The 13364-nt window shown below is 38.8% G+C and overlaps 1 protein-coding gene across 2 annotated transcripts in view; it reads left to right on the top strand.

The window, feature by feature from the left end:
- The window catches only part of RAB3C (RAB3C, member RAS oncogene family), a 249362-nt gene that overhangs the window by 223946 nt on the left and 12052 nt on the right, over positions 1-13364 (top strand). Inside the window, exon 1 of one of the 2 annotated variants that reach the window (XR_008665219.1) lies at positions 13008-13091. The exons of the other annotated variant lie outside the window; for it this stretch is intronic. The gene's annotated coding sequence lies outside the window, so the exon portion shown is untranslated. Of the gene's footprint in view, positions 1-13007; positions 13092-13364 lie in introns of those variants that run through there. 2 annotated transcript variants of the gene reach the window in all.

The raw sequence follows: 13364 nt of genomic DNA, 5'->3' as shown, positions 1-13364 counted from the left end.
TCCAGGAATGTGCCCTGGGCCAAAGGCAGGCGCTAAACTGCTGTGCCACCCAGGGATCCCTCTACCTGATTATTTCTAATGGCTATTCTTGAGCTCTCTTATTCTCCATCTCATCTACTCTCTTTCCACCCCTTCTAATGCTTTCATCATTTCATTTACCCAGTTTTTCAGCTCTACCGTTTCTGTTAGTTTGCTTTTAGACTTTGAATTTCTTTGATGAAATAATCTTTGTTTTCTGTAATCGTATTAATGAGATCATTGTGTTGCTTTTGAGTTTTCTTGTATTCGTTGAATTATATCTTAACAGCTATTTTTAAGTATTTATCCATTATACCTCATTAGTTGATATCTTTGGTATGGGATGCTAGGAAATTGTCATTTTGCAGTACCGTATCTCTGCCTAACTACATAAGGTGTTTACTATTTTGAATGCAACAGCAGCGCTTTACATCAAAAACTATCATTTTTGTTTTGTTTTTGTTTTCCGGAAGCTGGCACTATAACACAGACTTATTTCTCTTACTAGAACTGACTGGCTGCTAAGGTTGGGAATGCATGCCCCAAAAATGAAATTTGAAAGCTGGTGGAGAAACAAAAGGGGGGGGTGTTGGCAGACTGGATGGATGTTCCTAGAAATCTATGGGTAGTCCTCTTGCCAACATCTTAGGGCAAACACCAGGAAAACTTTTCCTTCAGTTCTATTTGTCTTTCCTTTCCTTCCCCTCCCCATCAGTCACTGCAAGCTCTTCTGAGAGAGCTTGGTAAGTCCCCTTAAAGCAGGCACAGCTGGACATACTTCCACTCAGTGCCTTCTCCCTTTACCTCTTCTGCCAAAAAAAAAGTATTTAGAGGAATGCTTCCCTCCCCTGGCTCTGTAGGCTCTTTTGAGATATACTTTATCCATTTTCAGGTATACAGATGATGGATCTTCCAGGGTCCTTGTGTACTGTTGTTTGGTCATGGATATCCAATTAGTCATAAATCAGAGGAGGAAAAAAGGGAAGACTCATGCCACTATAATGTCATTATCACTCTCCAATGGTTAAAGCCAGAAATTAGAAATAAATTCCAGTTTTGAGACATAATTGACATGCAGCACCAAGTTTTTTGTTTTTTTTTTAGCACCAAGTTTAAAGTATACTTTGAGTTATATATATGAAGCGATTACCACAAAGTTAACATCTACCATGTTGCACAAAAAACAAAACAAACAAACAAAAAGAAAGAAACCACCTTATCCTTTTGATGAGAACTCTTTGGATATACTATGATAACAGTGTTGTATGAGGGCAGCCCGGGTGGCTCAGTGGTATTTAATCCCTAGTATTTATCTGTCTTAGAGTTGTCTTAGAGTTTATATGTTTTGACCACTTCCATCCATTTACCTCTTAAGCCCCCTGCACTTCTAGTAATCACAAACCTGATCACTTTTTCTATGAGTTTATTTTTGTTTCAAATACACATGTAGTGAAATCATACAGAATTTGTTTTTCTCTGATTTTTTCATTTAGCATGATGTCCTCAAGGTCCATCCATGTTGTCTCAAATGGCAGGACTTCATTTGTTTATGGTTGGATAATTCCAGTGTGTGTGTGTGTGTGTGTGTGTGTGTGTGTGTGTGTGTGTGTGTGTGTGTGTAAACATACCACAACTTCTTTATCCATGATTCAGCGATGGGTCATTAGGTTGTTTCCATGTGTGAGCTATTATAAATAATGCTGCAATGAACAAGGAAATACACATTATCAAGTTAGTGTTTTTGCTTCCTTCAAATAAAGATCCAGAAGTGAAATTGGATCATATGGTAATGTTTAATTTTTTAGGGAACCTCCATACTGGTTTCCATATGGCTGCACTAATTTATATGCCCACCACCAGTAGCAATGTACTACGGTTCTCTTTACTCCACTTTCTAATCAGCATTTGTGACTTGTCTTTTTTATATACCTATTCTAACAGGTGTGAGGTGATATCTCATTGTAGGATTCACTTACATTTCCAGAGTGATTGATAATGTTGAGCATCTTTTCCTGTACCAATGGGACACTCATATTTTCTTCAGACAAATATCTTTTGGAGTTCTTTCCAAATTTTAAGCAGACTAGGTTTTTGTTTTTGAATTTTGTTTTCAATTATGAATTATTTGTGTATTCTGTCAAGCCCTCATAAGATAGGATTTGTAAACATTTTTTTCCCATTCCATAGGTTCTCTATGTTCATTACTAGCTGTGCAGAAACTTTTTAGTTTGAGGTCTTGTTTATTTTCATTTAGGTTGCTTCTCTGGAGGTGTCCTATCCAAAGAAGTTATTGCCAAGACCCATGCTAAGCAGCTTTTTTCCTATCATTTTCTTCTAGGAGGTTGATGGCTTCAGGTCTTACATAGAAGTCACTCCTCCATTAGAAATTAATTTTTGTGAATGGTGTAAGGGACAGGTCTACTTTCACTCTTTTTCATTTAGGCATGAAAGAGACTATCTTTTCTCCATTGAGAATTGGCTCCCTTGTCAATTATTAGTTGATTGGGTTTTATATAGCTTCTCAATTCTGTTCCACTGGTCTCTGTAACTGTTCTGCAAGAATCATACAGCTGGACGATAGCTTTATAGTACAGCTTGAAATCAATATGAGTGATGTTTCCTGCTTTGTTCTTTATTTTCAGGTTTACTTTGGCTACTCAGGGTTATTTGTAGTTCCATATATATTTCAGGATCCTTTCTTTCTACCTCTGTAAAAAAAAAATACCATTGTTATCGTGCTAAGGGTTGCATTGAATCTATAAATGGCTTTTGATGTTATTGACATTTCAGCAATGTTCTTAAAATTAATGAACATAGGATACTTTTACGTTTGTGTTGTCTTCATTTGTTTCATCATTGTCCTAGAAAAGAACTCTTTCACCTTCTTAAATGTATTCTTAATTAATTTACTGGTTGGGATGCTGTTATAAACGGGATCGTTTTATTTTTTCAGATCATTTATTCACATATAGAAACACTACTGATTTTTCTATGTTAACATATTGGATTTGTTGTTTAGATCTAACAGTATTTTGGTGGAGTCTTGGGATATTATTCTTGTCTGATTGTTATGGCTAGAACTTGCAGAACTCTGTTGAATAGAATTTGTGAGAGTGGGCACCATTTATTGTTCCAGATCTTAAAGAAAAAACTTTAAATTTTCACCATCAAGATGTTGTTAGCTGTGGGCTTGTTACATATGGCCTTTATTATGTTGAGGTACATTCTTTCCTGTAACTAATGTGTTAGCATGAAAGGGTATTGAATTTCATCAGATTTTTTTTCCTTCACCTATTGAGATGATTCTTTTCCTTTCATTCTATTTCTATGACACATCATATTGATTAATTTACCTATGTTAAACAACTCTCCCCTCCCAGGAATAAATCCCACTTGATCATGGTCAATGATTCTTTTAATGTCCTGCTGAATTCACTTGCTGGTATTTTATTGAGGATTTTGCATGTATATACTAGAGTAATATTGGCCTGTAGCTTCCTTTTCTTGTAGTGTCCTTCTCTGGCTTTCATATCAAGATAATAATTGTATATTGGCCTCATAAAATGAGTTTGGGAGTGTTTCATCTTCCTCAATTTTTTGGAGAATTTGAGGGGGGATTGCTCTTTTTTCTTCTTTAAATGTCTGGTAAAACTCACCAGTGAAGCCAACCAGTATTGGATATTCCTCCTTATTGATTCAAATGAAGAAAAATCCAACTTCCTTTCCAGTAATTGATATTAAGATTTTCTGTTTGTTCCCAATTTAGTCATAGTATTTTGCATGTTCCAGACAATTTTTCTTTCTAGGTGGCATACAGTTGCTTACAGTAGCCTCTTAACTTTATTTGTCTTACTGTGGTAGCAATGGTCATGTCTTCATTTAATTTAGAATGTTTTTGATTTGGATCCTCTTCTTTCCATTCATTAGTCTAGCTAAAAAATTGTCAATTACCTTCTTTCAAAGAAATGCTTGTAATGTTGTTAGCTTGTTTTTTTGTTTTGTTTTCCTGTCTTCTGTTTCATTTAGGTCTCTTCTAATCCTTATTTCTGACTTTGAGTTTAGCTTCATTCGGGAGCTTCCTTTTATCTTAATGTGCATGCATTTAGTGCAATCAACTTCCCTTTATAACTGCATTACTTGTTACTTCCACTTTAATTTTTTTTTCTTTTATCCCTTGGTTGTTGAGGAGAGTGTCTTCAATTCCCATGTATTCATGAATTTTCTAGTTTTCTTTTTGTTACTGATTTCTAGTACATACCACTGTGGTTAGAGAAGATACATGATATTTCAGTCTTCCTGAATTAGCTAAAATTTGACATTTGGTCTAGATTAGAAAATATATTTTGTGTGCTTATGAAGAGTAATGTTCTGCTGTTAAGGTCTATTTGCTCTATAGTGTTCCAATCTGCTTTATCCTTTTAATTTTTTTTAACAGATTTGTTTATTTTAGAGAGAGAGAGGTGGGGTGGGGAGAGAGAATCTCAAGCAGACTCCCTCCTCAGTGAGGAGCCCAATGCAGGGCTCCATCTCACAATCATGAGCCAAAATCCAGAGTCAGGTGCATAGTCGACTGAGCCACCCAAGTTCCCCTCCGATCTGCTGTGTTCTTATAAATTCTCTGTTTGGGGGAACCATCTATCTATTGTTGAGACTAGAGTATTAAAATTACCAACTATTCTTATAGCAAAACAGAGCTAAATAGAGAAATGGTACTATATGTATTTAGACGCTCTGATGGTGGGTGCATAAATATTTACAATGTTTATCCCTTCTTGATGAAGTGAACCTTTTATAATAAAAAGAATATTTCTACAGCTTCCTTGTCTCATTTGCCATTTTAAGTTTAATGTCTGTTTTGTCTGATGATGTATAGTTACCCTGCCTGCTTTTTTTGGTTACCATTTGCTTGAAATACTATTTATATCCCTTCACTTGCAGTCTATGTGTGTCTTTAAGACTTAAGTGAGGCTCTTGTAAGCAGCATTGTTCTTGGATTTTGATGTTTATCCAATTCAGCCATTTTATGTCTTTTAAAGAATTTAAGCCATTTACATTTGAAGTAATTACTGATGAGTAAAGACTTACTATGGCCATTTTGGTTGTTGTCCTATGGCTAGGATGTAGATCATTTATTCCTTGTTTGTCATCCTGCTGTTTTTTGGGTACTAGTGTACTTTGGCTTCTTTACCATGTTCCTTTGTGTAATTACTACAGTTTTTTTCCTTGTGATTAACATAAGGCTTGCATAAAGTATTATAATTTTAAGATACTATAAGCTGGAAATAACTTCAGTAGCTTTCCTAAATTTTATACTTTTGCTAGTCCCCACCACCACCACCACCACCACTTAGGTTACTAACGTTACGGTTTACATATTGTCAATATTGCTTAACCAATAGCAGATTACTGTAGTTATGCTTAGTTTTACTACATTTAACTTTTCGATGGAAGTTGTAAGTAAACTAGGTGCCCCTCTTATATTATAGGATCTAACTTGGAATATGTTTTTGCCATTACCAGTGAGTTTTAAGCTACTTTCTAATTGGCATCCTTTACCACTCGAATTCTTTTTGGCATTTCTCTTAAGACAGGTTTAGTGTTGTTAATCTCCTTTATCTCTCCATTAGTGAAGGACAGCTTTGCTGGATATAGAATACTTGGTTTACATTTTTTTTCTTTGACTCTATCATGCTCTTCTCTCTAAGCATGAAAAGTGTCCAAATCTACTGAGTCTTTGGGTGTTCCCTTGTCTAAAACTTGTCTCTTTTCTCCTGCAGCTTTAGTCATTAAGGAGTGTGTCAGTGTAGCCCTATCTGGTTAAATCTATTTGGGGTCTTCCAGCTGCATGGATCTGGAGGTCTATTTCTTACATTATCTGTCCCTTTCTCTTTTTCTTCTCCTGGAATTCTTATAATGCATAATTGTTTCTTTGATTATGTCAATTTAGTCCTATAGGTATTGTTTTTTCCCTTTTATTCCTCTGACTTGGTAATTGCAAATGTGTTGTCTTCACGAATGTTGATTTGACATGATTATGTTTTTGAAGTTATTCAAGATTTTGAGATGGGGGCGTTAGGTATTTTTTTTAAACCCTTGAACTTCTCATTCTTTTAATGCATTATTTTTTTTATTTTACTTGTGTGTGGGGGGGGGGGTTCAGTTCAAAAACTTCTCTAAGAATTACTTGTATGACAGTTCATAGGTCTCCATTTTTTTAGAATCAACTATTGGAGAATTTTACTTCTGAATCTAGGTAAGCACAGATTCTCCTTCCAGACATTATAGATTCACTTTGGCAGAGCCATTCTTCACCAGTCAGGTTTTTGGACGTGTATGCTGATAAAAACCCTGGGTTGATGGGGCTTGTTGTTAGGGTCTATTTTGCCACAGGTTAACTGCCCAAGCTCTGATGTCGGGGTGGAGGGGTACTTCTGTCTGAGTAAAGTTAGATAGGACTGCTTCCTTGGTTTCCTGCTCAAGTGAAGCTGTATGATGAACTACACATTTCCTTGGGTCCTCTAACCAAGCTTGCTAGATAGTCAGGACTGAGTACTATATTCAGAGCAGATGGTACTATGAATCAGCTTTCCTGCCTCTGACAGGGCAAAAGGGTGGGCCTTCATGGATGCACAGCATATTGTTTGGAAACCTGAATCAGGTAAGACTGTGTACTGAATTCCTTGGCCAGCTCTACCCAATCATTTTGCTCTGCTCACAAGGAAAGCCATGGGCTATGCTCTCTGTTCAAGATCCACCATAAGCACACTTGTTGGATGGTCTGTCTATGCAATTTCCTTGTGCTCTGGGTACATTTCTGGGTCAGGTGAACTGAAAGTTGTATTCAGCAATGGACAGTGATAGGATTTCCATAGCCTAGGCCCAGTATGAGAACTGGCTCCAAAGCCCCCAAGGCTTCATGTTGGGTTCTTGACAACCTGACCCATGACCTCTATTTTCAAGCTGGACAGGCCCTTGCTTTACTCTCTGCAGAATTACCTCTGCCTGTTGTACTCTCTGCTTGAGTATCATTGGGCTAGACAGCTTCCAGGTGGTCTGGCCAGCCTTGCTTGGCCAGGCATGGCTACTGCATGACTCAGCTCCCCTGCTTAGACAGGGGCAGGCCAGGTTGCAAGGCCATCAAACCTCTTTGATGACCTGTATTGGGCAGACCCACATGCTGCTGCATTTCTTGGTCAGACTGTGCCAAAGCTTCTCGTTGGGACTGCTACTTGGGTGCGTACTTCAGGTAGAAACTCAGTATAACAAAATGTGAGTGTTGGTCATTGAAGCTCTTCTTTCCTTCTGTCACACTAAAAATCCCAGTGATTGAGCCACACATATTCTCCCAAAATTCTTAGAGGCAAGACTAGAACAGAGGCTTTCCAAACGCAACCCACAATGCTTCCCAGAAACATCCACAACCTACAAAGCTGAAGGTCTATCCTGGGATGTCCTGTCTCACTTGAAGAACTGTAGGTTCAAGGAAACCTCTCACGTGGTACTGCATCAGCCTGAGGGAGGGGCAATGGAGTCCTGTGACCATACTGTGAGGCTGCTTCTCTTACCTCTCATGCTGTCTTGGTCTCTGTGGTGCAGGGGGTTGCTTCATCCTCTTCCCTTTTTTTTTAAGATTTTATTTATTTATTCATGATAGAGAGGTAGAGACACAGGCAGAGGGAGAAGCAGGCTCCATACCAGGAGCCCGACATGGGACTCGATCCTGGGACTCCAGGATCGTGCCCTGGGCCAAAGGCAGGCACTAAACCACTGAGCCATCCAGGGATCCCTCCTCTTCCCTTTCTTTTAGGACTCTCCAAAGGTGTCTGTTCCATGACTAATTGTTACTTGTTCTCCTTGTGCAGGGGGCTCAAAGTTAAGAATGATCTATTGTTGCCATCTTTGTGAAGTCACTCTAGAAATAAGAATTTTAGAGATTAGGCCAAAATGTTCAAGGTTTACCAGTTTGGGGGACCAAATAGAACACGGCAATCTCAAGAAGAAATTTGTAAAGACCTTGGAGGAAGTAGACAGGTTTAAGTGGATGATTTGGGTGTAGGGGAGTACACATCTAGGAGGGGATCACAGCAGAGGGAGGTCAATAAGGTAGATTTCCTTCACAGAAAAGGATGAATCATAGCATGAGCTACTGTTGTTGTAGTGCTGTCCTTTGTACTGCTGAATCTGAGCTTCTCCCACATATGGAGAATTTTCAGCTCATGGCTTGAGTAGGAAGGGCCAGGGACAAAACCTTTCTACGTCCACCATGATTTGTCACACCCATACTATAACCCTTGCCTAGTTTCAGATTCTTGATGAAGCAGGGGAAAGCTACCATCTGATCAGGCCTGGCTACTGACAACGACTCAAAAACTAGAATATTTGATCTACTTATTGTAGCAACATGAACCTTTGGCTGAGTTCTGTTCTTTTCTCCAGCTTTAGAAGGCTTGCTGGGGGTACTTCTTGAGGCAGGTGTATCCAAATCCTTATTGATTGCTCTTCCCGTATTCTATCTGGAAAGTTAACTTGCCAGTTAGTCCTGCTGCTCAGCAATCCAGAGTTTTGGCCCATATGCCACCCAGCTGGCAGCAGAATGACCATTTCTGCCATCATCCAGTTCCACAGAATTGTGACTAGAATCTGGAAACAAAAGGTCCTATTTGGGAGTTTGAGAATAGAATTCTAAGCACAAATGAAAGATTTTTTTTAATAATTAGATGAAAATTTGATTTACTGCGGTTATGATTTTAGGAGCTGCTTCCCCTCTATAGAAACGATAGCACTTCTCAGTGTGCTTTCAAAATGAAGTTGAAGACAGTCCAAGTGTCCCCACTGGTGTTTATGATTTTCCTGGGGGTAGAGAAAGAGACTCAATTTCCCAGAACATCCTTTGAAAACAAATGGCATTTCACAACATGGTGTATCCACTCACTTGGAGGAATATAGGGTTGCCTATAAAAGAAAAGTGCCAGAGTTCTCTGGGCCCCAGTCAGAGTAAAACAATGGACTACACAACCTGTATGAAGGGTAGGTGGCGGGTATGGGCAAACATTTCTCTAGAGATTATTTCTCCTAGGTGTATACATAGAAGTGGACTTCCTGGGTCACAGAGTAAACTGTGTTTAACCAGTCAAGACTGCCAGAGTGCTCTCCAAGAGCCTGGGTCATTCTCCATTCCTATTAATGGTATTTGAAGAGAGTGAATCCTTCACTTTTTAATTTTACAATGGGATGATATTATCTTTTGACCCCCCTCCTCCCACCTCCAATCACCCTCCTGCCCAGTGTCTGGCAAACAACCATCTGTTCTTTGTATCTGAGAGCTTGTCTTTCTGTTGGTTTAGATTCTACATTTGTCTTTCTCCATCAGACTTAATTCACTTAGTAGAATGCCCTCAAGGTCTATCCATGTTGACACAAATGGCAAGATTTCATTCCTACTGTTGGATAATATTCTGTGTATATATACACCACGCTTTCTTTTTCCACCTACTTACCCATGGGCACTTAGGGGGTTCTTATATCCTGGCTATTGTAAATAAGGCTGCACTCAACATGGGGGTTCACTTGTGTTTCATCTTTCTTAGATACTCAGAACCAGAGCTACCATATGATCCAGCACTTCTATTTTTAGTTTTTTGAGGAACCTCCATGCTGTTCTCCATAGTGGCTGTACCCATTTGCACTAATAGTGCACAAGCATTCCCTTTTCTGGACTCCCTCATCAAACTTATTTTTGCTAGTAGCCATTCTGTAAAGGGAGAAGTGTTATTTTGTTTGGTTTGGGTTTGTATTTGGTTTGCAAGGTCTATTCAAATCTTCTGCCTGTTTTTAAATCAGATTATTTCCTTTTTTGCTATGGAATTGCAGGAGTTTCTGTATTTTATTACATAGTAACCTTATCAAATTTATGATACGCACAATTTTCTCCCATGCAGTAGGGTGTTTTTGTAATTTTGATGTTGGTTTCCTTCATGGAACAGACGCTTTTTAGTTAGAAATAGTCTCAACTAGTTTATTTTTGCTGTAGTGGCCTTTGTTTTTGAACTGATTTTTTTAAAGCATCACAAAGACTGAGATCAAGGAGTTGATCACCTATGTTTTCTTCTGGGAGTTTTATGGTTTCACATCTTACAGTCAAGTCTTTAATCTATTTTGAGTTTGTTTTTGTGTATGGTGGAAGTTAGTGGGCAAGTTTCAATCTTTCATGGGAGGCTAGCCAGGTTTTTCAGTACCATATTGATGAGATAATCCTCTCCACATCGATGACAAATGTGGAGTGTACAATTAATTGATCATATATGCATGGGATTTATTTCTGAGCTCTCTTGTTCCAATGACCTATGTACCTATTTTATTCCCATACCAAACTGTTTGGATGACCATAGTTTTGTAAGACAATTTGAAATCCGTGAGCATGATGCCTCAGGCTGTGTTGTGTATTCAGGGTCATTTGTAATTCTATATACATTTTAGGACTCTGTTTTATTTCTGTTAAACATGGCACTGGAGTTTTGATAGAGATTGCACTCAGGTTGTAGATTGCTTTCAGAAGTATGGACATTTCAAGAATATGAATTTTTCCTCTCCTATGACCAGAGACTATCTTCTCATTTGTTGATGAAAAATTTTGATGCAGATGTTTTCATTTTCACCTCCTTGATTAAATTTATTCATAGGTATTTCATTTCTGATTCAAAAGTCATTGGCTTTTAAATTTCTCTATTTCATTATTTGTGTATAGGAAATTCTACCGGTTATAGAATATGGATTGTGTATCATGCAACTTGACTGAATTCATTGATTAGTTCTAAGAGGTTTTTTTTTGGGGGGGGGTGTCTTTAGGATTTTTTATGTGTGGTGTCATTTCTTCTGCAAATGGTTTTATTTGTTCCTTTTCCATTTGGGTGCCTTATTTTTCTTGCCTTGTTGGTCTGGCAAGGACTTGCACTATATGTTGAATAAAAGTGGTGAGCAACAACACCCTTCCTGATTTTGGAAGCAGAGCTTTCAGCTTTTCACCACTGAGTAGGACATCACCTGTGAACTTGTCACATATGGCCTTTAGGATGTTGAGGTTCATTCCCTCAACCTGGTTGAGAGTTTCTATCATTCTTCACAGGATGATTGTATGCTCTCTGCTTATGTGGTGCATCACATCGATGAGCAGATGGTGAATCATTCATGCCTCCGTGGAATAAAGCACTTGATCTTGGTGTATGATTGTCCTTTTGCACTGCCGAATGGTTTGCTAATATTGTCCTGTGGGGTTTACGTTCATTGGGGATATTGGCCTAGTTTTCTTATGGTGCCCTTGTTTTGAGATCAGAGTAATGCTGGCCTCATAAAAGGTACAGACACTTCCCAGTGAGCTTGAAATTTTTTGGAGAGTTTAAAAAGGATTGGTATTAATTCTTCTTTCAATATTTGATAGAATCCACCAGTGAAGCCCTCTGGCCTTGGACCTTCCTTTATTGGGAAGTTTTAGTTACTAATTCAATCTCCTTACTAGGAATTGGTATGTTCTTATTTTCTATTTCTTCACCATTCTGGTTTGGTAGGTTTGATGCTTCTAGTAATTGCTCTATTTCTCTTTGTCTGGGGAGTGTAGCTAAATCAAAGAAACAGGTTTTAGATTTCTTGGCCTTTACTCTTTTCCCATCAGTCTCCAGTTCTTTCTCTAGTTCCCTGAGGCGTAAAGCTGTTACATATTTTTGTTTCTGGTATTTATCACCATGAAAAAAAAAAACTTAAATTTGGGTAAAAGAGATAATGTTTATACTATCTTAGCCGTGTGTAAGCATAGAGCTGAGCATGTACATTCACTTTCTTATATAACCTGTGTCAAGAACTCCTTTCATTTTGCAAAACCAAAACTATCTGTTAACTTTCTATTTTCCCCTCCCTCACAGCCTTTGGATTCTACCATTTTACTTTCTGTAGCTGTGAAATGGTCTTTTTGTGACTAGTTTATAGCACGTCAAGGTTCATCCATTGGGAGGATGTATCCTAATTTTTTTTGGACCTAAAGAGTCCATTTTATTATGTCTACACCACATTTTGGTAATCTCCTCAGCAGTGGATGGATCTTTGCATTGCTTCCAACTTTTTTTTTTAAGATTTATTTATTTATTATTCGAGGCAGAGACACAGGCAGAGGGAGAAGCAAGCTCCATGACTGGAGCCCGACGCGGAACTCGATCCCGGGACTCCAGGATCATGCCCTGGGCCAAAGGCAAGCGCCAAACCGCTGAGCCACCCAGGGATCCCCTGCTCCCAACTTTTAAAAGCTCTTGGAAATGCTGCAGCTGTGAACATAAGTGTACAGAAAATACTGAATCTCAACCTTTCGTGTACAAAAGAACCTCCCAAGCAGCCACCTTTAAGTGCCTATTGAAAGGCCCTGTCCTCTGTAGGTCCAGGGTGGAGTTTAGAAGGGTGTAAGCCACTCAGGTAACACTGATACAATGTTAGGAGTACACCCCTTGGGCCCTGGAGTATAATCTGATTAGTACCACCCCTCTCTACTGCCCCTTTAGCAACATACACATACATACATCTAGTATGGAGAAGACTAGTTTGATTTCTGTCTTCCTTTCCTTAACACATTTTTCATACAAACTGTTTCCCAGTTACTGCTGGGTCCTTCAAGATCAAATGAAACTGAAGTATAAGGTTACATGTAAAGCCCAGCAGTACCCGTCATAACCTTTGAAAAGGGCAGGAACAATTGTTCAGAATCAGGCATGCAAAGATACGAACCGGAGATATACTGGAATACAGTGCCAGTAGAAAGGTTCTGATGAAGGAAGAAAGAGAAACCGTGGTCAGAGTTTCTCTTGGGAATTCAAAGTTTTCACTGAACTTCTGAATACTGGCTGATGTCCAAGGCTGGCAGTTAAATCAGTAACCTATTTATCCAGGACATTCCTGTGAGCCTTCCTGTACTGTGTAACCTTGGGCTACTTATTTAAACTGCACCGTCCTACCTAGTAATGATCTTCTAAGTTTAATAAGAAAAACTCTAATTTCTGACTAAAGCACAGGCCTCTCCCTGATGTCTGCCTATGCAGGTAAGAGGTTCAGTATTTTTAACAGTAAGAGCATGGTGCTGTGGTTGAAGGTAAAATACTGGGAGGGTAATGGCTCTGAAAATACAACAAAGAAGGATAAAGGGTGAGGGGTTTGAATCAGTCATTAAGATTTAGGCCAGGGGCCTAATGTCCTACATGTCCCTGAGCATACATAGGTGTAGGGCATGAGCGGCCTCACGAAGAGTGGATTGTGATTCAGCTAGATAGAGAATCACTTATGGCATATAAACTGCCTCTGCCCTGAATCCAAAC

This window comes from Nyctereutes procyonoides, unplaced genomic scaffold, assembly GCF_905146905.1.
Source record: "Nyctereutes procyonoides isolate TBG_1078 unplaced genomic scaffold, NYPRO_anot_genome, whole genome shotgun sequence".
In the NCBI taxonomy this organism is placed as follows: Eukaryota; Metazoa; Chordata; class Mammalia; order Carnivora; family Canidae; genus Nyctereutes; species Nyctereutes procyonoides.
The sequence above is the reverse complement of the archived record's forward strand: the minus strand, read 5'-3'. Positions and strand labels throughout refer to the sequence as shown.